Raw genomic sequence first — 25,801 nt, 5'->3', positions numbered from 1 at the left:
TTAAAATCCGCCATTATGCATTTTTGTCCGAGGTACCCCCTGGGCCCGGCGAAGGTACCCCCAGGGGTACATGTACCCCAGGTTGAGAACCGCTGGTGTAGAGGATCCAAAAAAAAGAAAACTTCTAAATTTTATCGTTAGGCAAGATTTTTCAAATGCACTTGTTGTTGTGGCTATACATGTCGAGGCCTTCCGAAAATTCCGGAACGTACATGAAATAAAACAAAAAACAAGGAATTTCATCGCATAGCACCATTTGACATCCTAACATCGGAATTTATTGCATTTGATTTATTCAAATTAAGGCCCCTGCAATACATAAAATCCATCTACATTCAGCTCGGTCTGTAATTGCACGTCGCTAACTTTGTAGTCTACGGAGGGACCTCAAATCGATCCACCTTGCTCTCTGCGCACCTTGCCTTTTTGTCCCCTGCGGATCCCTATCAGGAACCATTTTCACCGGGTCATTGCCCGACATTCCCCCTCTCCCCCTATGTCACACTTTTTGTATGAAGTATCTAAAAAATGTGTACGGATAGTCACACTTCAGGAAACTTCCTTCCTCTTCTAAGCGTTACGTAATTTAGGGATTTTCCCTAAACTCAAGGGTTTTTCAGCGCCATCTGTTGTTACTATGAATATTGAACTGGTGTTTTAATCCATACATGGACCACCGTTGGTGAACTAATTATTTTTTCATATAAATATTTAGGCTGTTCACAAATTACGTAACTCTGGACGTAGAGGGAAATGGTCAGGCCGTGCGTTACGATTCATACAAACCAATTAAACCTTGGGTAGTCGTAACAAAGTGAACCTATATTGGGTTCCTGGTCATTGTGGCATTGAAGGCAATGAACAAGCTGATATGCTGGCAAGACTTGGTTCATCTCGACAATTCATAGGTCCAGAACCTTTTTGTGGTGTATCTGCGTGTTCTCTTAGAATGGAACTGAAATCTTGGGAACATTCAAAAATAGAGGACATTTGGAAGAACACCTTGATTGCGAGGCAGTCTAAACGTTTCATCACACCAAACGTATTTATCACTCGCAAAATCTTAGATCTTTCAAAAAAGATCTTAACACATATACAGGTCTTGTAACAGGCCATTGCCCGAGCCGTTATCACTTGAAGCTGCTAGGAAAACTTCAAGATGATGTATGTCGCTTCTGCGGTATACATGTGGAAGACTCGGAACATCTGTTATGCCATTGTCCGGCAATTTTAGAAAAAGATTACAGTTCTTCAACAGGGGCTGATAGAACCCTCTGAAGTTTGGAGAACAAGTCCCAATTTGGTAGTGCGATTCATCAGAACCATAATACCGTATTGGGAAGACGCTGGTAGTCAAGGTGATGCAATTGCTCTACATAGCAATGATGCGTCAACTTGACAAAGCTATATGAAATGGGGCATATATCACAATAGATCTAACAAATGGTCGCAGTGATTAAAATACCCAACAGGGGGAAAAAAAAATTAAACCTTCCATATAAAAAGCGTTACGAGGGGGAGGATGGAGGTCTAAAATCTTCAAATCTAGCGTTACGTTATTTGTGAATGAATCCATTCCGAATATTCCGAAGGACCATTTGGTGGCATGAATCACAATGTCAATGCTGTACTCAGAATGTACATACGAATGCTTAAAAAAATATCTGTGCTTTGAATTGAAATTCATAAAAATACCAATTATGAATGTTCTTGATCTCCGTTTCCTTAGGGTTCATTCACTAAATCCGTAACGAATTTGATAATTTTGTTATTTCACCCTTCTTCTCGTAACGTATGGAAGTTTTTTTTTACGGATCGTAACGCTTGGTCTGATTTCCTTATTTCCCCTAAAGCGTTACGTAATTTGTGAACAGTCCCTTAGGGAAGATCCATTAATAACGTAACGCAAAAATTGGCCATTTTCAACCCCCTTCCCCCTATGTCACACTTTTTGTATGAATCATTGCAAATTTGTGTATGGATTGTAACACTTCGGGCAACACCCTCTCCCCTCTCTAAGCGTTACGTAATTTATGGATGCTTCCTAAGAAATCGAGAAAGTTACTATCATGTCTTGCACATATTGGATACGTTACGGATACACAAAGATAAGATTTCTATTTTATAAGACGGGTAAAAATATTACTCTGGTTTCCGTAATACTGGGTAGACACCTTTACGTGGTGTGTTATGGGGAAAGATCTACCACGGTCACATTGCCAGCTACAGGCAAATTCTGACCCAACGGAAACCTTCCCCAATTCCCAATTCTGTAGTGCTTATGATATTCTCGATAAGTCATTAAGTAAATACTACACTTATCCTTCCTTCCAACTTCTTATATGCTTCCCGACCGCAAATATTAATACTCATGTCCCTGTAATGTTTTTCTTAGATAGGAATCAAAGATTAAACCGCCCTTGATTTCTGATAGCAGTCTGGAACAGCATTTCAAAAATAATATGAGTATAATTAAAGTGACCAATCTTCTAATGTTGTGCTAGTCAGAATTGTCATCACACCTGTGACCGAGGAAAGAAGCTGACGTTACCGCCTACTAATGATGATATCTTTCTTTTCCAATGTATAGTGAACGTAGTTATTCTGAACATGACGTCAACCATCACGTGCCGATTGGAGCATTTCATAACTTTTCAATAGCTTCGCTCCCAACGAAAAATTCATAAATATATACTATTTGATTACTATTTACACTAACAGGAGGCGTTTGGTACGGGAGGTCCACGCTTTCTTCCTGCCTCTCGATTTCATGGTATGGATCGACTTTAAGGGTTTACAAATTTTGAAGTCGCTCAGTATCTAGAAATCATCTCTGCGGTACATACTGCGTTGTTGGCCTGGCCGTATGAAAAGAAAAATGACCGTAATTTTCCAGGATGCTTTTAAGTATTGGCTGCCCAAGTATGAGATTAGATTAGATTAGATTAGATGGGTAAAAATATTACTCCGGATTTTCTCCGGTTAATCGAGCCCCGGATAATCGAGCCTCCGGTTAATCGAGCCTCCGGATAATCGAGTCCGGCCTGTATTGGATATTACGATTCATTGCCAACACATTCGAATGTCGGTTTACGTATGCACCAACTTCAAACATTATTTTCATACCAGGCTTCGCTAAAATCGATAAATATTGTAGATCTTGTTTCAATTCTGTTGAAACACGAAAATTCTTGTGAAAAATACGAAAGACAACGTAAATATATGACAAAAGATTGTTAAGACTATTAAAGGTATGATCGCTTACAACCCTCAAGCTGGAAAATTACCATCTGACATGAAACATGAAACGCATATCAATTTCAATTTTGAAATATTAATTCGGTTTAAAAAAAGGGGTTTGTAGAGATTGTTTGTTGTTAAGTTCATAACGGTAAAGGGGTTTGTAGAGATGAAAATGTAGATTTGTTCAAATCAAGTTTATCTATTAGAACAGTACTTATCTTAACATATACGTATTTCAACCTCAGCTGTAAAGCCGTCTTCAGTATCTCGTACTTGACTCGACTAGTACTAAACTCGTCTTATGGCAGGTGAAGCAATTCCACTAAAAAAGAGATTTTCTTTTTCAGTGATTTTTTATTTCTAAGAAAATTCCCCTGGGAAGTTTTACAAAATACATCGGGATTTTTTTCGGAGAACTAATCGAAATTTGCTTGGAAAATTGACCTCTTCCGTAAAAAAAATATTTGTTCATTCAATTCTTTAATTTATTTAATGTCAACTTTCACAAAGAATTATTTTTTGTATGCCTCTACAGCCTCTACAGAGAACAGACATGGAGGATCAGACAAAACATTGGTTGAAAACGTGTGTAAAACTGTAAAGTTCCTATCTTCAACACCGCTTCCCAAACAGGCGATGTCGCGCTCGGTTCCGCCCACTACCATGTACTTTGTCTTCGATACATTCACCACCAGTCCAACTTTTGTTGCTTCACGTTTCAGGCGGGTGTACAGTTATGCCACCTTTGCAAATGTTCGACCGACAATATCCGCGAAACAAACAAATTGACTAGATCTGTTGAAAATCGTACCCCGGCTGTTACACCCGGCTCTCCGCATGACACCTTCTGCAATGTTGAACAACAGGCACGAAAGTCCGTCATCTCGTCTTAGTCCCCGGCGCAATTCGAACGAACTGAAGTGTTCGCCCGAAATCTTCACACACCATTGCTGTGATCAGTCTGGTAAGCTTCCCAGAGAATCTGTTCTCGTCCACAATTTTCCGTGGCTCTATGCGGTCTATACTGTCGTATGCCAGCTTGAAATCGATGAAAAGATGGTGCGACACAACCTGGTATTCACATCATTTTTGGAGTATTTGCCGCACAGTAAAGATCTGCTCCTTTGACGTGCGGCCGTCAACGAAGCCGGCTTGATAACTTCCCACGAACTCATTCACTAATGGTGACAGACGAAGGAAGATGATCTGGGATATCACATAGTAGGCGGCATTAAGGATGGTGATCTCCAGTCGAAAATTCTCACACTCCAGCTTGGCGCCGTTCTTGTAGATGGGGCATATGACCCCTTTTTTCCACTTCTCCGGTAGCTGTTTAGTTTCCCAGAATCTGACAATCAGTTTGTGTAGGCAAGTGGCCAGCTTTTCCGGGCACATCTTGATAAGCTCAGCTCCGATACCATCCTTACCAGCTGCTTTACTGGTCTTCAGCTGTTGGGCGGCATCCTTTACTTCCCTAAAGGTAGGGGCTGCGGCTGGTTGGCTTCTCAGCGCCATTTAAATGTTCCTCGTAGTGCTGCTTCCACCTTTCAATCACCACACGTTAGAGTAGAACTGTGTGCCATAAACTGACACGGTTGATCAAAGCGACGATGGATCGGGTGATGTGCGTAGGTTCGAGTTTCAGGGGCATTCTCGAGTCCCTTCGAAACCCGCAGAGGGTTACGGCAAGGTGATAGTCTTTCGTATCTGCTATTCAACATCGCTTTGGAATGGGCAGATCAGGGATTAACACGAGTGGTGCAATTTTCAATAAGTCCGTCCAGCTATTTGGCTTCGCCGACGACATAGATATTATGGCACGTAACTTTGAGAAGATGGAGGAAGCCTACATCAGACTGAAAAGGGAAGCTAAGCGGATCGGACTAGTCCTCAACACATCGAAGACGAAGTACATGATAGGAAGAGGTTCAAGAGAAGACAATGTGAGCCACCCACCGCGAGAGTTTGCATCGGTGGTGACGAAATCGAGGTGGTAGAAGAATTTGTGGGCTCACTGGTGACTGCCGAAAATGACACCAGCAGAGAAATTCGGAGACGAATAGTGGCTGGAAATCGTACGTACTTTGGACTCCGCAAGACGCTCCGATCGAAAAGAGTTCGCCGCCGTACCAAACTGACAATCTACAAAACGCTCATTAGACCGGTAGTCCTCTACGGACACGAGACCTGGACGATGCTCGTGGAGGACCAACGCGCACTTGGAGTTTTTGAAAGGAAAGTGCTGCGTACCATCTATGGTGGGGTGCGGACGGTACGTGGAGGAGGCGAATGAACCACGAGTTGCATGAGCTGCTGAGAGAACCATCCATCGTTCACACTGCGAAAATCGGACGACTGCGATGGGTCGGGCACGTAGCCAGAATGTCGGACAGTAACCCGGTGAAAATGGTTCTCGAAACGATCCGACGGGCACAAGAAGGCGAGGTGCGCAGCGGGCAAAATGGATCGATCAGGTGGAAGATGACTTGCGGACCCTCCGTAGACTGCGTGGTTGGCGACGTGTAGCCATGGACCGAGCCGAATGGAGAAGACTCTTATATACCGCACAGGCCACTTCAGCCTTAGTCTGAATAAATAAAATAATAACTACGATATGTACAGTCAATCAAGCTAAGCGAAATATGCCAAATGATTTCAATACCTGCCAGTGGCGTAGCCAGAAATTTGGTCTTGGGGAGGAGGGGTGTTTTCTGAACATTTTTTTAATTGGAAAAAAATTTCTTCTAAAGGGAGGGGGGTGGTTTATGTCCAAAACCACCCCCGTGGCTACGCCACTGATACCTGCCAATGCAACAATTCAAAAGTTAAGTGTGATTTTTAGTCGATACGGATTCCCAACAACAATAAGAGCAGACAACGGATGTCAGCTAAGCGAACTCTGTGAAGAATAAAAATTATTTTGTCGCGAAATCAAGCTGGTAAGCACTATTTCATATTGGCCACATCAAAATGGCCAAGTTGAAAGACAGAAGCGTACTATTTTGAAGAAACGGTTGCAAATATCGAAAGAACTTGGAAAGAACTGGAGAAGAGGGCTAAGGCAATATTTATCGCTTTATCATTCAACCCAACTATGACATTTTTGGTTTTATAATGGCCATGAAAACCATTATTTGCTTTACAAGACTTCGATAAAATAGTTATAAAATCCGAATGTTACTGGGGAACAAATCACTCGAAAAATATCCGGTGGAACTGATGTTCGGAAGGCGAATAAGAAATAAGCTGTAACACAAGGTTGTATGTATTGCTCGGATTAAGGAAGCAATTACTAGAGTTGAACTACCTATCATGAAGGGGTTAAGCACCGTGTCCATAAAAAAATTGATTTCGAAAATTCTTTAAAAACAAACACATTGGAGCAGTCGAATAGGGTGGTCTATAACTTCAGTTTCGTAAATATTACGTCAATTGTGCTTAACTTATGTTGTTTTGTTTATATCACAATAAAAACAAACTACCGCAATAATAGGACGCAGTTGCGACATCGTTGCGATGTTTTTCGAAGGTCAGTCCTATCGTTGCAGTATGGAGAGCGATACCACAACAATAGGATCATTTTTTAAAAGGAAAATTGATGATTTTTCATTATTTTGAATGGAATTTTGTCAAACAAAAGGTGTTCTAGTATTTGATTTACAGAGTTTAAGCGGATCCACAATTGTTTTTGATGCTATTATATCCAGAATGGACTATTTTAACACTACCTCAATATTAGGACATATAGGACGTTTTACCCTATAACGGCAAAAAAATGTAATCAAGACCGAATAAACTTTTTCAGTGAATGCAATCTATTCACGCATTTACTTAATTAAATTTAGCGCTACTGATTTTCTGTATCTTCATAAACTACTGAATACAGCATATTTAGATACCGAGTTTCAAGGTGTGATGGTGACTACTGATATTTTATCGATTATACAGTAAATGACAGTAAATAGGCATCCTTCCACGGATGTTTCTGCACTTACGGCAACTGCTGGGAAGTTGCGTTGAAGGACAATCGAGGCAGAATTCAAAAATAGCTAACGTAGCAGGGCACAAAACAAAGCTTACTGGAAATCAACAAATCTTAAAATAATTGTTAGAAGAACCTATTAAATGTATCAGTTCACCATATTTTTAAGCAAAACAGCTGGATCATTTTTATCCTCTCACGAAACCGGTTTCATAATTAAATCATCAACTCGCCTTATCTCTTGCGTTGAAAAATATATCTATATTGCTTTTTTCTTCTATTAATTCAATTATGCAAAGTACCTAATCTCAAATCTCATTTCAGTTTTGTGTCTTGTTCTTGCAGTACAAAACAGCCCAACCGAAGGCTTATGGCGTTCGCTACTGCTATTAAGCCTCAACTCGTACTAAAATCATAACAGCACCGGGCTAGTGATCCCGAGTAGAAGGAAATTGCATGAAACATAGACATTTTACCATTTGAAAAGAATATTGACTTTACAAGAAATATAATCGGTATACAATGCTACTTATCAATGGTATCAAAATAACAAAATAAGATGTCAGAGCGAAAATTGTTATCATTAGGTAATTATTTTGGTATTCACCTCCACCCGGATCGTACTGCGCGCGCCTCCACAAAATAAAAAAAACAAATCCGCGTAGAACAGCTAACATGGATAGGCATGTCTGGTGTTCAATGCGAAATTGCTTTCGACTTCATTACATTAATTTTACATGAGCTCCCGGTCAGCCTGTGCCATTCGCATACGGCACTGTTACTGTCTTTGCTCGATAAGTAACAAGTGCGCTCGGCAGCAGCGTTTGGAAATTGGAAAAGGAAATGCACATGTAACGTCAGTCATCGTCGGCTGTCGTCGACTTATGAGCACGGTGCAATACATTTATGAAGGGAATGTGAGTTGCGATATATATAAAACATGTTTGATTGCGATCTTTCATTCATGCCAACCATGCCAAGCGCACTTAAATTGCATCGGCCACAGACGCACGCATGTACTTTATACTGATTTATTTGACAAGTGCGTGGTATTAATCCTATTACGTTTAAGCTATGTAGCGTCGGTTGACTTTTTGCATTCATAGTTTATAATGCAGGTTTTACAAAATTGTTGCTAATATAAGAAATATCCGTTTATTAATGCATGCTCAAATAAAAATCAATTGGGATTGCGCAACCAAATAATGCGCACTTAACAAATGCCGTAATCTGCATATATTTGTACGAAGGTATGAAACAATATTTAAATGCATTCAATGTGAGAAGAGTCTCCTGAGAACAAGACGCAATTTTCGCATAAAATATAAATAGAAACGGTAGGGGCAGCTGAAAACAACAATTTAAGTACAAACAGAAAGGCATAAACATAAATTTACATATATGTACCTATAAAACATCCAACTATTTTTCGAAGTATAACCAATATAACACTTTTAAAACATCAACGCACGATGTACCACGCGCCTCCATACGCCTCTTTCCAACCACACTGACCACACCAAAAAGAGGAGCACGGTGCGTTGTTCGTTGAGCTACCATCTGAGAGTCAGGAGTCACGCAGAATGGATTCGGTGCATACGTTTCGATAGTTTTCACATAGAGAAATTTTCAAAACGTACGCAAACGTATCCAATTGCGAGGGGCCCATTAAGTTATGCTTAGTGGTTAAGTTTTGCTTAGTGGTTTGGATTCATTTCACATTGTCGAATATGTACCTACACTATTTCAACATGAATCTGAAACAAAATGGAACAAAGTCGCTGGTTTCCCCATTTGATTTTTTTCAATTACTGAACAAAATAATCACATTGCTTAATTGCTTTTAAGAATATACCACCATAGGTTCAAAAATCGATTTTGCTCCACAACGCTCATCTGATCCTGTCTCATGTTCCGAGTGTCCTTCGAAAATTTGAGCTTATTTGGATAAAAGCTGATTTGGCACAAGCCGTTTCAAGTTTGCATAGATATGTTTATCTCTGCAACTCCATCAAGTTTGCATGAAAATTAGTGTGGGGAAATTAAATTTTTCATTATACTGATCATTGTGCTTCCCTGATTATTGTGCAGGTTAAAAGAAAACCTACATAGCTAAAAGGAATACTCAAAAGCTTTCACTCAGCGAAAACCGCATCTTAATTATTCGTTCCAATAAATTAGTAATCGATTTTAATACAGGTTACGAACCTGTAGTCATGGTTAATTAAATGACAAAATAATTATTTTGACTTAATCACGATCTTTGCAAGTCTAATTTTCTGCCAAGCAATCTTCAAATTTTTTCTCTCGAATTCGTGGTTTTGCTTATCCGCAAATATTTTTTTGCACATTTGTTATGACCACGCGTTTTAATTTCGCACGAACAGAACGCAAGCATTCATAAATCATCCATTTGGCGTGGTTCATTCATGAAAGCCTGCCGCCGCTGTGTGTTGGCGCGGTCTGCTGAGCTTCGACTGCGATTGGCGTGTGTTATCGCCTTCGCGCTTGTTACCATCACACGGTGGCGCGGCGTGAGTGGAGTGCTACTGAGCTACCCACGCCCGCCATCCATATCCATCGCTCTCCGCGCCACGGTTAACTGACGAGAAGGAGGAGGAGGAGGTAAACTTGCGTGGCCCAACCACGACGGGATACTGACACCTGACATGGGGTGAGGCTTCGGGCGGTTTCGAAGTTCGTGCTGCCCAGGCTTAATGCCTCTAATGTTTGGAGGTTTTGTTGTCGTAGATGTTGGCTGAATAAACAGACAGTCTGTCTCGGGTCCTTTGATTTGTGCTGCGAGATCAAAGATTAACCTAGTTGTGTTGACGTGATTCATATTTGCGGATTCCGCGAGTCATGTTCCTAGCTGGAATGATTTCGAGGTCCTAATTGGAAGCCTTGTTTCAGGTTAGATATAAACGATTGTGCATACATTGTTATGCTTATTTTAAAATCACCATGCACATTTGGCATGTTTGGTTGAACCCCGACTATTTCAACCCATGCAAGCCGCTATTACCGTGCTGTATAGGATGCACAAACACATCGGTATGTTCGTAATGTCGGTTATTGCATTTAATTTGACTTTCTAGGTGTTAATTAGCCTTGTTAGTTTTGTGAAACTATTAACTGCTCTTTACCATATGTATCTTTGCGAAATAATATTGGCCATTAACCTTTTTGTTTGGCAACAAATTTTTTTGTTAACTTTACTTGACCACACTTCAAGAAGCTAAATTTATCTTAGTTTCAGGACTATTATTGAATTCCACATCTGATCGAGTTTCAAGTGGGTGTTTGAATTGAAAGGTTACATAAATTATGCCAATTATTATTAAAATCGGTTCGAAAAATGATCTGTTTTCCGGATTGCATGGAAATGGAAATGAAAATAAGTAAATATTACCATGAGGAGTTCGGTTTCATCACTGTGTGGCATTGGGCAGGCCTATAAACATGAACAAGCCCATCTTACCTCTGTTGCTCCTCACGTTCATCAGTCACATGTCAAAGATCATATCAGCCATCGTACAAGATACACATTCGCAGTCAGTTAAATCCTACCAGGTGAGTCGGAGTGCAAGCTATGTAAACATGATTAGTGATTGATATGTGCGATGTTAAATTACACAATCACCATAAAGTCTCTTTTTCATCAAAAACTCTCGCTGAGAGTTGAAGATTTTAAGAACTCCCGTCAAGTTCCATCGATCCACCGTGTAAAGTTATGAACTAATTTTATGCCCCTCACAGAAGTGCAGTTGTCGACCAGTAGAGCCAGCAAGCTGGAGGGACCCGTCACATGATAGCTTATGCTGATGACTAACAAATCTATCTAACGGAATTTAAAATCACTTGACATACATAAGACGAATTCGTACTATCCCATTTATTTCCACCACTTAATTGTACCTGTCAGATATGCAGTTCGACCTCAACAGCAAGGCTCGGCAACTTAGTCGAGTCAAGTACGAGACACTGAAAACGACATTACAATTGGGGTCGAAATATGTATCTGTCAAAGGTACATTCAAGTGGTGGGATTAAATGGGATTGTACGAACACGTCTTATGACAAGTGAAGACAGTAAAAGCTCAAAATAATTTTCTTATCAGAATATAAATCATTAACATGGAATTGATCTACATTTTCCCTAACATCTCCGCTGCAAACGGTGGTGACGATGCGAGGTAAGATGATAGGGAATTACTGCAGCTGGGTGAAATCTAGATAGATCGCTCCCTTACATGTTGTATTTATATACACATGAGTAATTCTCGCTGAAACCGGGCCACTATTTGCACGAGGTTCTTAAAAATGTCTAAATTTATATTCTTCCGAAAACTTTCGGCGAGTATATGAGGGATCTGTGTTAAATTCTTCAGAAAGATGAACCCCTCGTTAGTTATACATGAAATCATTTTAATGGACCCCTCGATTTTTGTCAATTCTTGACTCACCAAAACTGTCATAACTCAATTTAACCGCAATTTAATCGTTCGACATCGCGCTGCTGATCGATCGTTAACGTTCTCGCTTGTTCGGCTTGTATTTTTACGTTATTAAACTAACTGAAATTGCCCGGTTTTACAAAAGTATATTCCGTTCGTCTGTGTTTCGTTGATGTGGTTTATATGTGCATCGTATTTTATCGTACTTCGAGCTGGAAACGCTAAAAACTGCCGGATCATTACCATCGAGTTCAACCTATTAGAAGCCATACTGCTAAAATGGATAAACAATGTAAAAAGTGCACCGCAAATATAGACGTAATGAACGAGCTATACACGGTCTGTGAAGGAAGATGTGCCAAGCGATTCCACGCTTCATGTGTTGGTGTTAGCGAGGACCAACTGTGTGCGCTATCCAAAAATATAATTTGGATATGTGATGAGTGCATGCAAGAATTTTGTATGGCAAGGGATAACGTGTCCGAGTCACCCCGTATCGATTCATCGTCAACAATTGTCACTGAACTGGATGAGCTGAAGGTCCAGGTTGCCAATATCAACGACGCGATTGGCAGGATAAACGACACAATCATGTCTTCTATTACTCCAACACATTCTCATTCAACACCAGTTAATTCGCCGAAACCGTTGTTATATGCAAACAATATTCCAAATCGAAATCATGAAGAGTCATTTTCATTTGTTTTAACAAACACACTACGAAAAAGTTGTGTAATATTATGTCATTTAAGACCGACATATAAAAGCGAACCAATAGACGCATTATTGCGTTCAAATTTATTTTTACAAGGGCTCAAAAATTTGGATTCCGAATTTTACACGACTAAAAATTAAGCATGTGTAGCAAAAATGATAACAAAGCCCAGTGTGGAAATCTAACATCAGATCTGCAGAGTGCAAGCCCCGTTCGATACCACTATGTCATTTTTGCTACTTGACACTAAGGAGATCGAAGCTGAACACGTTCTACGATTTGTTGAATATGGTGAAGCATCAGCTTGTACTGCTCGCTGCTTGCTTCTGTGGTAAAAGGTGAGAGAATGAAAAAGGGAACTGCAGTTGGTGTAGGGCACCTTGCATTCACATGTCGCTCTGTTTGTTTGCTTCGGCGCGCTTTGCGTTTCAGTTGTCCTTATTGTAAATTTAAGTTGTTTGGCAATGAGAAGCATCTAATGGCTATAGAATTCCGTATTTGATGACAGAATAGAACTGTAAATAATTTATTTTTGGTGTCACAGCAAATATGACGCAATATTATGTTCTTTTCGGATATGTGTCTCGGTTGGTTACGTCAGATTAAGGGATTGCGTCACTTATAAAATCAAGAATTTTTTGGTGTGAACATTAATTGCTGTGTGTCCGAATCAGAAATCGTAAGTTTAGTCTCAAGTTCTCTAAGCGCTCCGATACCCGAATGTTTGAACGTTACTAAGCTAGTGCCAAATTGGAAAAGATGTGAGGATTTAGATTACATTTCTTTCAAAATTGTTTTGAATACACGATGGAAGCAAACAGCTATGCATGCGCAGACTTGGCCACGAAATATAAAATGTAGAGAATTTGTCAGCAGATTGAATGAAACGTGGAAGCCGATATGTGAACAGACATGAGCGTGTAATATTGGTCAATGTTATTTTACGTATTAGGGGAAGAGGCCCCAAAACGCCCCCCCGATGCAAAACGCCTTTTGTGGTTTCCCTCATATTTACCGCCATTAATATGTCCGTAACAAAACTAGAGCTAAAATTATGTAGGATAGGCGAAGAATGTTTCAAAATAGTGCATGGGAAGGTCGGAAAAACCGAAAATTTCCACATTTTGAAGAAACATCTAACATTTTGGCGAGGCAAAACGCCCTAGTGGCAATAACCTACAAAGTACTTGCGTCTCCACGCACTATCCATACTAGAATGCTGATTCGCCGACGCGTGGTACTTTGTTCCCTACGAGCTGCCAGCTAAAAGGCGTTTTGCCTCATGAGTTTTCCGGCAACAGAATATCACCACTTTTTTGAAATGTGAATAATATCAATATGATTGAGATTTTTGAAAATTTTTGAATGGCATCAACTAGCTATCTTGTTTAACTGATGCATAATGTAAAAATACCCATGAATAGCGTTACAAATAAGACAATAGAGCAGTGTTTGCTTAGCTAGGGCATATTGCCCCCCCTTCCCCTATATGTACTACAGATCGTATTGTTTATGTTATTATGTAATGCACATTTTTAAGTTTGATTGTTAATGTTTAGAAAAGGAAAATGTAAATGTTTGATGACAACTAGATTAAGTTATTCAATGAGATCAATAATGATCAGTTGAAGTATTATCAATAAACAAATAAACAAATAAACAAATAACTCCAACATTTCTACACCGATCATAGAGATCAGCATATCGTTGGAAAGAGGAAGACTGTATCCTCAATTTGCAATAATAAAAATATAAGCAGCCATATCCTTGTAGTCGATTAGTCCACGTCCTTGTAGTCAATTAGGAAAAGAGAAGGAATATTAGTAGGTGGTTTTTGCTATTTGAAGACCGTGTTTACCTCTGCGTCTCCACAAAAACCACAGGAAGGATTATCAGTTAGTTGGTAGGCATCGTTGGATCTGGATTCACTCTGATAAGCGATACGACCGTGCCATTCTTTATACACAGTGATTTTACCTAACCATGATTCGGCCGCACAAAGTAGAACAAACTAACTACCTGCACACCGAGCAGGAACACGACCAAACGTATATCTATTGATTTACTTCCCGACCGCACAAACTACAACGATACCAGATCGTTCGACGTGTATATGAACCGAGCATGGACAATAGTCACCATGCATGCCCGATGGCATATGCAAACTGTAAAGGATCGAGTTTTTGACGACCGAACCGTTCTCCGGCTCGCGACGAATAACACACGCACTGTACTTACTTTCCCGATGGCTAGTGCAAGCTATAGAAGATCGCACTTGCCTCGACCGGATCAAAGCGCAATATCGGCTGCGCAATGCAGAACACAATATTTCGGCCGATCACGCGATCGTTCTGCTGTCCGAAACAAGAGAAATCTCGCACTGAACTCTTTATCATACCAAACCATTAAATCATCGACAAACTAGCGCAATTCGGTACAATAATAAAACGAAAACATCGACGAAGAGAAATCGATCTATACAGTTACGCCCCTATGAAACTAAGCGCGAGAAATGTTTCTCTCTACATAATTCGATCAATGTAGGCAGCGGACTAAGACAATATGACAAGACAATATGAAGACTAATACGGATCCACGGTATACCAAGGTAGGCTCGTAAGAAAAATGGAACTTCAAGAGTGACGCATATTTTATCGCCACATGTTGGAGAACAAAAGTTGCTGAGACAGTAGTGCGTCATCTCGGTTTAGCTTGATCGCAGATAGTAGTGACGTAACATGTTTACATTCAAACTGAATGTTTCCATACATGCTGAGTCTGCAGTTCATAGTGACACATTGGAATTGAAAAATAAATTCATAAAATACAAAAAAATATGTTTGGTTTAGTAACACCAAAAATGTGAAGAAGTATCTGCAAATCTACCCCACATGTTTCTTCTATTGCTCGATTGAGTAAGGTTTTTTGAAAATTGGTGAAAAAGTTGATCAAATCGTCATAAATATACTTTGGTTGGAGTTGATGCTTTCACAGAATCAAAAACCCTGTCTCATTCACCTAACGGTGTTGGTGCCTTTCTCGTGCAAAAAAAAATGAGTGAGTGTTTTTTTAGCGTGTTTTGCGCATAGAAAATAGTATTTTTGCCATAACTTCTGATCCCATAGTCCAATTTGGCCAATTTTCAATAGCAAACAATGGGACAGAATTTCCCGTCGAATGGAACCTAATACGAGTAAATCAGCCAATGCTAAGTACTAAAAAGTGTGTCTACAAAATTTTGTACACATACACACATACACACACACACATACATACATACACACAAACAGACATCACCTCAATTCGTCGAGCTGAGTCGATTGGTATATAACACTATGTGTCTCCGAGCCTTCTATCAAAAGTTTGGTTTTGGAGTGATAATATAGCCTTTACGTATACTTAGTATACGAGAAAGGCAAAAAATGGTATAGAAGAACTGATGCTCATACAGTGAACAAACATCTGAGTAGATATATGCAATATTATTGCAGACCGACAATAATTATTATAACCAACAGTGGATAATGTTTTAAAAGTTGGAAATTTGAAACATTCGTTCACGCACATTGCTGGACAAAACTGGACACAAATTAGATTAAATTCTTCATAAAATCGAATTTGTTTTAAACAATTCTTCCAATAAATCTATAAACAATTATGCAAGTTTAATTTTTTTTTATTCGATGGTAATTTTCACAGTATGTAGGGGAAATGTTTTGTTTTACATCGGTTGTATACTATTTCGCCGAAAAACATTTCGCGGATTTTGTTTTCGTGGTATGACATTCCGCGGAATGTATCAACTCTCAGAAACACATTTCGCGGAAGGCACCTTTTTTCCAAAAGACATCATGCCATTTGGTGGAATTCAGTTAGAATAATTATCATACAAATATTTACCGATTTCTGCCTAATTACATGCAATCCGGGCTAAATTCTTCTGTATTGTGATTAAGAGCAATGATAGAAGGTAATGCCTTCTTTGAATGATCGCATCCGGTCGTTGTAACACAAAGTGAGGGAACAATTATTATTATTATTTAATCAGACTAAGGCCGAAGTGGCCTGTGCGGTATATAAGAGTCTTCTCCATTCGGCTCGGTCCATGGCTACACGTCGCCAACCACGCAGTCTACGGAGGGTCGGCAAGTCATCTTCCACCTGATCGATCCACCTTGCCCGCTGCGCACCTCGCCTTCTTGTGCCCGTCGGATCGTTGTCGAGAACCATTTTCACCGGGTTACTGTCCGACATTCTGGCTACGTGCCCGGCCCATCGCAGTCGTCCGATTTTCGCGGTGTGAACGATGGATGGTTCTCCCAACAGCTGATGCAATTCGTGGTTCATTCGCCTCCTCCACGTACCGTCCGCCATCTGCACCCCGCCATAGATGGTACGCAGCACTTTCCTTTCGACGCGTTGGTCCTCCACGAGCATCGTCCAGGTCTCGTGTCCGTAGAGGACTACCGGTCTAATTAGCGTTTTGTAGATTGTCAGTTTGGTACGGCGGCGAACTCTATTCGATCGGAGCGTCTTGCGGAGTCCAAAGTACGTACGATTTCCAGCCACTATGCGTCTCCGAATTTCTCTGCTGGTGTCATTTTCGGCAGTCACCAGTGAGCCCAAGTACACAAATTCTTCTACCACCTCGATTTCGTCACCACCGATGCAAACTCGCGGTGGGTGGCTCACATTGTCTTCTCTTGAACCTCTTCCTATCATGTACTTCGTCTTCGACGTGTTGATGACTAGTCCGATCCGCTTAGCTTCCCTCTTCAGTCTGATGTAGGCTTCCTCCATCTTCTCAAAGTTACGTGCCATAATATCTATGTCGTCGGCGAAACCAAATAGCTGGACGGACTTATTGAAAATTGTACCACTCGTGTTAATACCTGCTCTTCGTATTACCTTCCAAAGCGATGTTGAATAGCAAACACGAAAGACCATCACCTTGCCGTAACCCTCTGCGGGTTTCGAAGGGACTCGAGAATGCCCCTGAAACTCGAACTACGCACATCACTCGATCCATCGTCGCTTTGATCAACCGTGTCAGTTTATCCGGAAAGCCGTGTTCGTGCATTAGCTGCCATAGCTGGTCCCGATCGATTGTATCATATGCGGCTTTGAAGTCGATGAATAGATGATGTGTGGGCACGTTGTATTCGCGGCATTTCTGCAGTACTTGGCGAATGGCGAACACCTGGTCCGTGTTGGAGCGTTCGCCCATAAAACCCGCCTGGTACTGCCCCACGAACTCCCTTGCAGTTGGTGCTAGTCGACGGCATAAAATTTGGGAGAGTACCTTGTAGGCGGCGTTCAGCAATGTGATTGCGCGGTAGTTGCTACAATCCAGCTTATCGCCCTTTTGTAGATGGGACACACGACACCTTCCATCCACTCCTGCGGCAAAACTTCCTCCTCCCAAATCTTGGTAATGACTCAGTGCAGCGCTCTAGCCAGTGCCTCACCACCGTGTTTAAATAGCTCTCCTGGTAGTTGGTCAACCCCAGGGGCTTTGTTGTTCTTCAGCCGGCCAATCTCCTCCTGGATTTCCTGGAGATCCGGAGCCGGTAGAATTATGTCCTGCGCGCGTTCTCCCAGGTCCATCACCATACCGCCATCTTCGTCTGCCACATCGCCATTCAGGTGTTCTTCGTAGTGCTGCCGCCACCTTTGGATCACCTCACGCTCGTTCGTAAGAAGGTTCCCGTTTATGTCCTTACACATATCAGGCTGTGGCACGTGGCCCTTACGTGAACGGTTTAACTTCTCATAGAACTTTCGTGTGTTATTAGCGCGGTACAGTTGCTCCGTTTCTTCACGGTCTCGATCTTCCTGCTGGCGCTTTTTCCTCCGGAAAATCGAGTTTTGTCTGTTCCGCGCCTGTTTATATCGTGCCTCGTTCGCCCTCGTGCGATGTTGCAGCAATCTCGCCCATGCTGCATTCTTCTCTTCCACTAACTGCTCACATTCGCCGTCATACCAGTCGTTTCTCTGATCCGGGGGCACCGTGCCAAGTGCAGCGGTTGCGGTGCTACCAATGGCGGATCGAATATCTCTCCAGCCATCTTCAAGAGACGCTGCGCCTAGCTGCTCTTCCGTTGGAAGTGCCACTTCCAGCTGCTGCGCGTATTCTTGGGCTAGTCTACCATCTTGTAGCCGCCCAATGTTAAGCCGCGGCGTCCGACTTCGACGCGTGTTGTACACCGTCGAGAGTTTTGAGCGCAGGCATACTGCAATGAGGTAGTGGTCGGATTCAATATTCGCACTGCGGTAAGTGCGGACGTTCGTGATGTCGGAGAAGAATTTACCGTCGATTAGAACGTGGTCGATTTGGTTTTCCGTTTCTTGGTTAGGTGATCTCCATGTGGCCTTGTGGATATTTTTGCGGGGAAAGAAGGTGCTTCGGACTACCATTCCGTGGGAGGCTGCGAAGTTTATGCATCGTTGGCCGTTGTCATTCGATACGGTGTGCAGACTATCCGGTCCGATGACCGGTCTATACATTTCCTCCCTTCCTACCTGTGCGTTCATGTCACCGATGACGATTTTAACGTCTCGCAGTGGGCATCCATCGTATGTCTGCTCCAGCTGTGCGTAGAACGCTTCTTTCTCGTCGTCGGGTCTCCCTTCGTGTGGGCAGTGCACGTTGATGATGCTATAGTTGAAGAAACGGCCTTTAATCCTCAGCTTGCACATCCTTGCGTTGATTGGCTGCCACCCAATCACGCGTTGGCGCATCTTACCCAGCACTATGAAGCCGGTTCCCAGCTCGTTGGTGGTGCCACAGCTTTGGTAGAAGGTAGCCGCTCGATGCCCGCTTTTCCACACTTTCTGTCCTGTCCAGCAAATCTCCTGCAGCGCCACGACGTCGAAGTTGCGGGGATGTAATTCATCGTAGATCATCCTGTCGCAACCTGCGAAACCTAGCGACTTGCAATTCCATGTTCCAAGCTTCCAATCGTGATCCTGTATTCGTCGCCTAGGTCTTTGCCGATTATATCGAGTCGCATTATCTCTTATATTGTTCGTAATGATTGGTTTTCTAGGCGGCTTATTGGGCCAGCGCAAACCTCCTGTCTCGTCGGAGGGCCGTCGTGTCAGGGCTGTTTAGCGTCCCACCTAACACCAGGACTTGGGCTTGTGCGCTTTGAGCGGCACACGGTCGCTTTGGTGGGGCCTACTTGCGGATACATGCAGCTTTTTATAGAGTGAGGGAACAATACGTTCTTGAAATGGACACGTTTGCTGGGAATAAAGAAAAGAAAGAAGGTAGTCCCTTCTATGGATTAACGCATCTGCCCGGTATTAAGCAAAGGAAAAGGCCAATGCCTACTTCCCGGTATAAAGAAAAGGGAAAAGATAATTCCTACTTTGAATGAATGCTACTGCCTGGTATAACGCGAAAGGAGTTGATAATGCCTTCTTTAAAAGAACGCGTCTGCCCGGTATAAGGCGAAGGGATGGGTAATGCTTTCTTTAAATGGATGCATCTGCCCGGTATATGGCGAAAGGAGTTCATAATGCCTTCTTTCAAAGAACGCGTCTACTCGACATAAAGCGAAGGGAGGGGTAATGAATTCTTTGAATGAATGCGTCTGCCCGGTATAAGGCGAAAGAAGTTGATAAAACCTTATATAAGAACGCATCTGCCAGATATAAGGCGAATGAAGAGGTAATGCTTCTATGAAAGGATGCGTCTGCCCGGTATAACGCGAAGGAAGGGGTAATGCGCTCCTTAAATGGATGCCTCTGCCCGGTACAAAACGAAGGGAGGATATAATGCCATATTTAAATGAATGCGTTTTCTCGGTATAAGGCGAAAGGAAGAAATGAAAGATTTTTTTTATAAAAACGTCTATCCAAAACAAAGTAATGAGGGGAGATAATCCCTTCATTACATCTGGCCCGTTTGTCAGACGTGATAAAGGGTTTGTAAGGAGCAATTGAAAATTAGAAAAAAAAAACTTCAACTGCTAAAAAATGGTAACTTGGCTTAGAAACCTCGCATATAAAAATTGCTGTGAACACTAATGCTATTATTATTATTATTATTATTTTGCGAAATAGTGCATTCCCAAGAAATGTAATTGTCGCTGAAAAATTAAAAAAACAAGCAACAAAAGAGAATAGCAATAATTCTTTGTCCTCATCTGCAGAGGATAAAGACATTGTTGCGTTCCATTTTATTTGCAACAAACATGGAGAGGTAATTGTTGTGAACTTTTCAAACTGCGATAACTTGCATATTTCAGAAGTAAACCACAAATCATGTCAACAGATAGTTAAGTTTATATCTAAGCTATGATAACTGATACTTATTTAACCAAAAAAATCATCGGAAGCCGACTACTTCTCAAAATGCGCGGTAGGCGATCATTGTCCTATTCTGTTGCAGTTTGGGACAAACGCTTGTTGCGAGTTGAGTTTGTCCCAACATTTACAAGAGAGGATAATGTTGTTGTCATGAGCAATGTTGTTATTTACATTCCTTGTGCATTCCACGAAATGGTGCATTCCGCGAAATGGTACATTTCGCCAAAAATCATTCGGCGAAAAGGTACAATCCGCCAAATGTCGAACCGCAAAAAGCTACAAACCGCCAAATGTTATTCCGCGAAATGTTCAACCGCGAAAATGAATTCCGCGTAATAGTTTTCGGCGAAATGTTATAGGGGAACCGTTCCGTTTTCCATCTCACTGAACATATTCCGTGTATAGTAGAAAATCGAAAATTTATTTTCAATAAAATGAAATATCTGCAGTTATCAGACGTCGCAACTCATTTCTGATTAGTGCGCATGATAGTACATCCATGCGTGCATGAAATATTTCAAATTGTCGCGACTCGCCGCGCAGCGCGAGTGCTCAATCGCGCGGTCCGGTTTGGTGGCGGCCCGACAATATATTCAATTTCATATACATATCTCATCGCAAAACAGAGAAATATCGCACCAATATTGTCGCTTCTTTTTGCTAACATGCGTGCTCAATGCTGGAAAAATCACAAAAAAACAAAAAAAAACAAATTCCTTTTCATTGTTTTGTTTTGGATAGGATGGAAATGGGAGGTATGAGATGAAGTGCCGAACCGTTCCCCTACAATCTAAAAAAAAAATCACAAAAATAAGAAACAAATCAAATTCCTTTTCATTACTTTGTTTTTCATGGGATGAATATCGGAGCTATGAGATAAAGTCCAGGAGCAGTAACCTTAGTTATTTAAGATACGAACTTGAATAAATGGTTGGATGAATGAATGGATACAAAATCTCAGGAATCTCGCTTAACTTTTCAAAAGGACCTAAGTAACATTTTTTTCATGAATCAATTTGAATAGCGCAATCAACAGAAAAACATGAAAGCTTTTGATTGCAGTACTCAAATTAATTCATGAAAAAAATGTTACTTAGGTCCTTTTGAAAAGCTAAGTGAGAAATCTTCAGGAAAAAATCAACAAGAATTTTCTCTAGAAATGCTTGTACTAAGTTCGGATGATAGAAATGATGAAAATAATAACATAGTTTAGGTTTCTCTGTGGTTTAGGATTCATTAGCTCAGAGAGATTTATAATCCTAGAAGACTTTCTTCAGGTTAGTTTGGCAAAATAGAACAAAAACTAATTTTGAAGATTATACCTAACATTTTTAATTTTTTTTTACCACTTTCATGGTTTCATAAGAAGATTGTATGCATGGTTTAGTTTAAATCAGTCACAAAATAACGGCCTCCTTTGCAAATCTCAGAGCATTAATCATATGCTGAAGCTGAGTATTTATCACCATTTGAAATCAGGATTTATTAGAAACTAGCTGTAACTAGGCTGGGTACAGGCCTTGCCCAGAATTGCGAGTTTGATTCGCAGTTTTTCTTACAATCGGAAAATCATAAAACCAATTGGTCAATAGTTCAATTGTGTTTTGTTATTGATTCTCCATCATTTGATTGAAAGAAAGCAATCTTCATTTTTGATAACATTGACTCCACTAAATAAGTTCTTGTTATGGTTTATATAATATTTCCGGGGAAAAGTTGTTTCCTCTGAAATTTGGTTTTCGGGAAAATGTTATATTTAAAGAAATGTCCGTTATGCCAAATGGCCAATACCTTTGATGCTGTTCACAATTTTGCCAAATGAACGTTATGTCAAATGGTCCGCTTCCTCCGGGAATATAAAGTTTTTAAGGAAATGTCATATTCGGGGTTATAGAATTATTGGGGGAAGGTTATGAGAAAATGATATTGTCAAGGATATTCAATTATTGAGGAATTTAGGCAATTTTTGGGAGATTTTACAATCTCAAAGAATCTCGGATGAACTAAAGAACGGGAAATTTAAATTATGTCTAACGTCCATTATGCCTAACATATACTATGTCTAACGATATTATGCTTAACATACTCATGCATAACTTGCACTGTACACTAACCACACACCTCCCTCTTTTCCTGATGACCGTCCTAGCTATAATCCTCTGCTAAGGATAGAGAATATGTGTTCAAATTTGGTTGAAATCGGTCAAGGTGTTCAGGAGTTACACTGAGTTGAACGAAAATTAAACACTGTTATTGATTTAAGGAATCACAGAGAATATATGTTCCAAAATTGATAGAAAACGGGGAAGGAGTTCAGAAGTAAAATTTAATTGTTCGTTTTCTAAAAGAATAACTCCTGCTCTCTCACCCTTTTCCACAGATCATCCCACCCGCTAGCATCGTCTTCCTTTTTTCCTCGTTTGTCGGGTGAAGATCACTGCGTCCAGATTTTAGGACTATTGTGATATACCCTTTTACTGTGAAATACGCAAGTTATCTCAGTAACATGTTTGTCACTGAGATACCTTGGTATCGACTGAACTCAAGACCATCTATTATTGATGAATAGAGATCCTGAGTTACAGTATGTGACTCCCCATTCTGGCGAGACTAGCTTTATGAAGCCAACCACGTCCTTGGGGATAAGATCCATATGTCAGCAGGCCCTAAAAGGGCTTGCTGAGAACTTTGAACCTACGTTGGGTGAGTGCACTGCAATAGCAGAGGATGTGTTCTGATGTTTCTCTCTCCTCGTCACAGAAGCGGCAATTTGAGGTTTGGATTGCTCCGATCTTTTGTAGATGGTATCTGCAGGGGCAGTGTCCAGTTATTAGACCGGTGTAGATGTTGAGATCCCTTTGTTGAGACCTAATAGTTGTTGGGTTTTCTTGGGGTTAATCGTTACGAGCCTTTTGGATTGGCTCGTATGGGGAAGAGCATCGTCTTAAATTTCCTTCAATTTAAACCGTGATATCTTAGACCTTACCGGGAGCTTCTACTTGAAATTCTTAGAGTTCGAAACTATTCAATTTAGATATCTCAGAAATTGAAAAAGAATAATGGCAAAACGTTCTTTTCCAAAGAGATTGGCCTGTTAATCAGTTTCAACTGTGAAAAAATCTGAAAAATTGTTCTTCCATTCCACATAGGATACAGATCCATGCGATGTCAAGAATAGAAAGTTTTTAATGAATATCTGTGAAAAATTCTAACTGGCTAACCACAAGGTGGCTGATATCAAATACCGGACCGGCCAAGGATTCCAGTGGAATGTTTCTTCGACTTACAGTAAAGAGTAATAACAGTGAAAAGAAAATTTGGTTGGAGTACAGCTAAGTAATTCAACACGGGGACGGGATTCCAGAGAAAGCTTCAATAAAATCCAATCGAAAACAATCAAATTTATATAGGTACCATCATTTCTCACAGTATATCAAGAACGGCGAATCGATCACTTCAAAACAGAACTTTATGATCCGTTATTTCTCTCACATCAAGTGTTGTTCCACTTGTCGGTACATAAATTGCTTGTTAAAAGTTAAAAATAGTGTTCCCATAGCATTTAACTAGCGCACATCTCAATGAGATCTACTACATAAGTCACGGTCAGTCAGGGCACTGACATCTCCATTTTCAATTTAGGAAGACAATCAAGTGAATATAATTACATCGCACCGACATCGTAAGTCTCCATCGTTCAATCGTCATACTTAGCCTCTGTGTTACTTCGCCCTCCTAGATTACCGATGAGATGCTGTTCGCTCCAAGAATCTCGGTATGTACTTGCATGGGTCCGCTACATAAACACATACGTCACCACGTACAGCAGAACGGTGTTGGTTAGTTCCATCCAATTAGCTGAGATTAGCATTCACAAAAAGACGGAGGTATATCCCATCCGGTACGGATGATGACCACTTGAGCAGCAGCGTCAGCACTTTCAAGAACCGTTGTTGGTCTATGAGTTCGTCGCTTCAGACCGCGCACTTTCCGGCCCAGTTCGATCCAAACTAGTAATCACATCCATTGGCTACGCTTCGCACTTTTTCCCTTTTTTCCCGCATTCACCAGTAGGTAACGCAAGTCGCACAAATTAAGAGAAGCACACATCATCAGCAGCGCGTAAACCGAACGGCGACGACGCGGTGGCAAAACGCTTTTCCATCCGGCCGCGGCGGCGCGACGGTAAACTGATGGGACATGACGACGTGACGGTTGAATGATTTTCCCCACGTATGCGCCAGCGAGCGTGGTCCACGGCATTCACTTCTTCTCGGGCGCAAGAGTCAAACAGCAGATCATTATGCTTCAATCACCACCCCGGTGCCAGTGCGGTGTTGGTTCTGTACCTATTAGAGCTAGACTCGATGTTGATTGTTGGAAGAATGTTTTAATCCAATTCGGTGACTGAAATCATCGAAGGCTAGCTATTGGCAGTGTTTTTCAACTTATTTTTGTGGTGATCAATTCTACAATATAACATATTTGAATTCTAAGATTTTTAAATTATACATTAGATTATTGCACCCAAAGAACAAATCTTACAATTATGTAAAATGTTTCAACAGTACTAAAATTTGTACTGGTTGGTGTGAAAATCAAATCTACGATATAAAGCTCGCAGTCAAAAGTCCTATTCCTACGAATATAGTTTTAGGAATTTTACATGGTTCATAAAATACAAGGTTTTATGTAAAGGATAATACAACTGCAGAAAATACTTTGAGAACTTGCATATCACTTTTCAGATGTTGGACAATTTGCATCCAAGAAGAAATATGTCAAGGATTTGTCAAAATGTGCGAGACATCAGGAGTTCGATAAACAAAACTGTAATGCTCAAACAGTTTTTGATAAGTTGGCAGGTTTTAAGAAAGAGTGATCATGGCTTTATAAATGCACTGGAATGGGATTCTGAACTATCCAAAAAATTAAATAACTGATTCTGCAAAATAGTGCTTTTCTTAAATTTGTACTAGCACAGTGAGTGATCCAAATTTTGATTTTTTGGCTCGCCTTTCCTTTTATGCTTTATGTGAAATTCCAATTTTTAAATCATGGAATTTACCATTTTAACGATTCTAAATT

The 25,801-nt window shown here is 40.8% G+C and overlaps 1 protein-coding gene across 1 annotated transcript in view; it reads right to left on the bottom strand.

Annotated features, from left to right (window-relative positions):
- LOC134224774 (uncharacterized) overlaps nucleotides 1–25,139 on the bottom strand; it is a 36,893-nt gene extending 11,754 nt beyond the window's left edge. Inside the window, exon 1 of the mRNA XM_062704341.1 lies at nucleotides 24,424–25,139. The gene's annotated coding sequence lies outside the window, so the exon portion shown is untranslated. The remainder of the gene's footprint in view (nucleotides 1–24,423) is intronic.
- Nucleotides 25,140–25,801: the final 662 nt, after the last annotated feature.

The sequence above is a fragment of the Armigeres subalbatus genome, chromosome 3 (genome assembly GCF_024139115.2).
Source record: "Armigeres subalbatus isolate Guangzhou_Male chromosome 3, GZ_Asu_2, whole genome shotgun sequence".
Classification (NCBI taxonomy): Eukaryota; Metazoa; Arthropoda; class Insecta; order Diptera; family Culicidae; genus Armigeres; species Armigeres subalbatus.
Note: the sequence above shows the minus strand (reverse complement) of the source record. Positions and strands in the feature narration are given on the sequence as shown.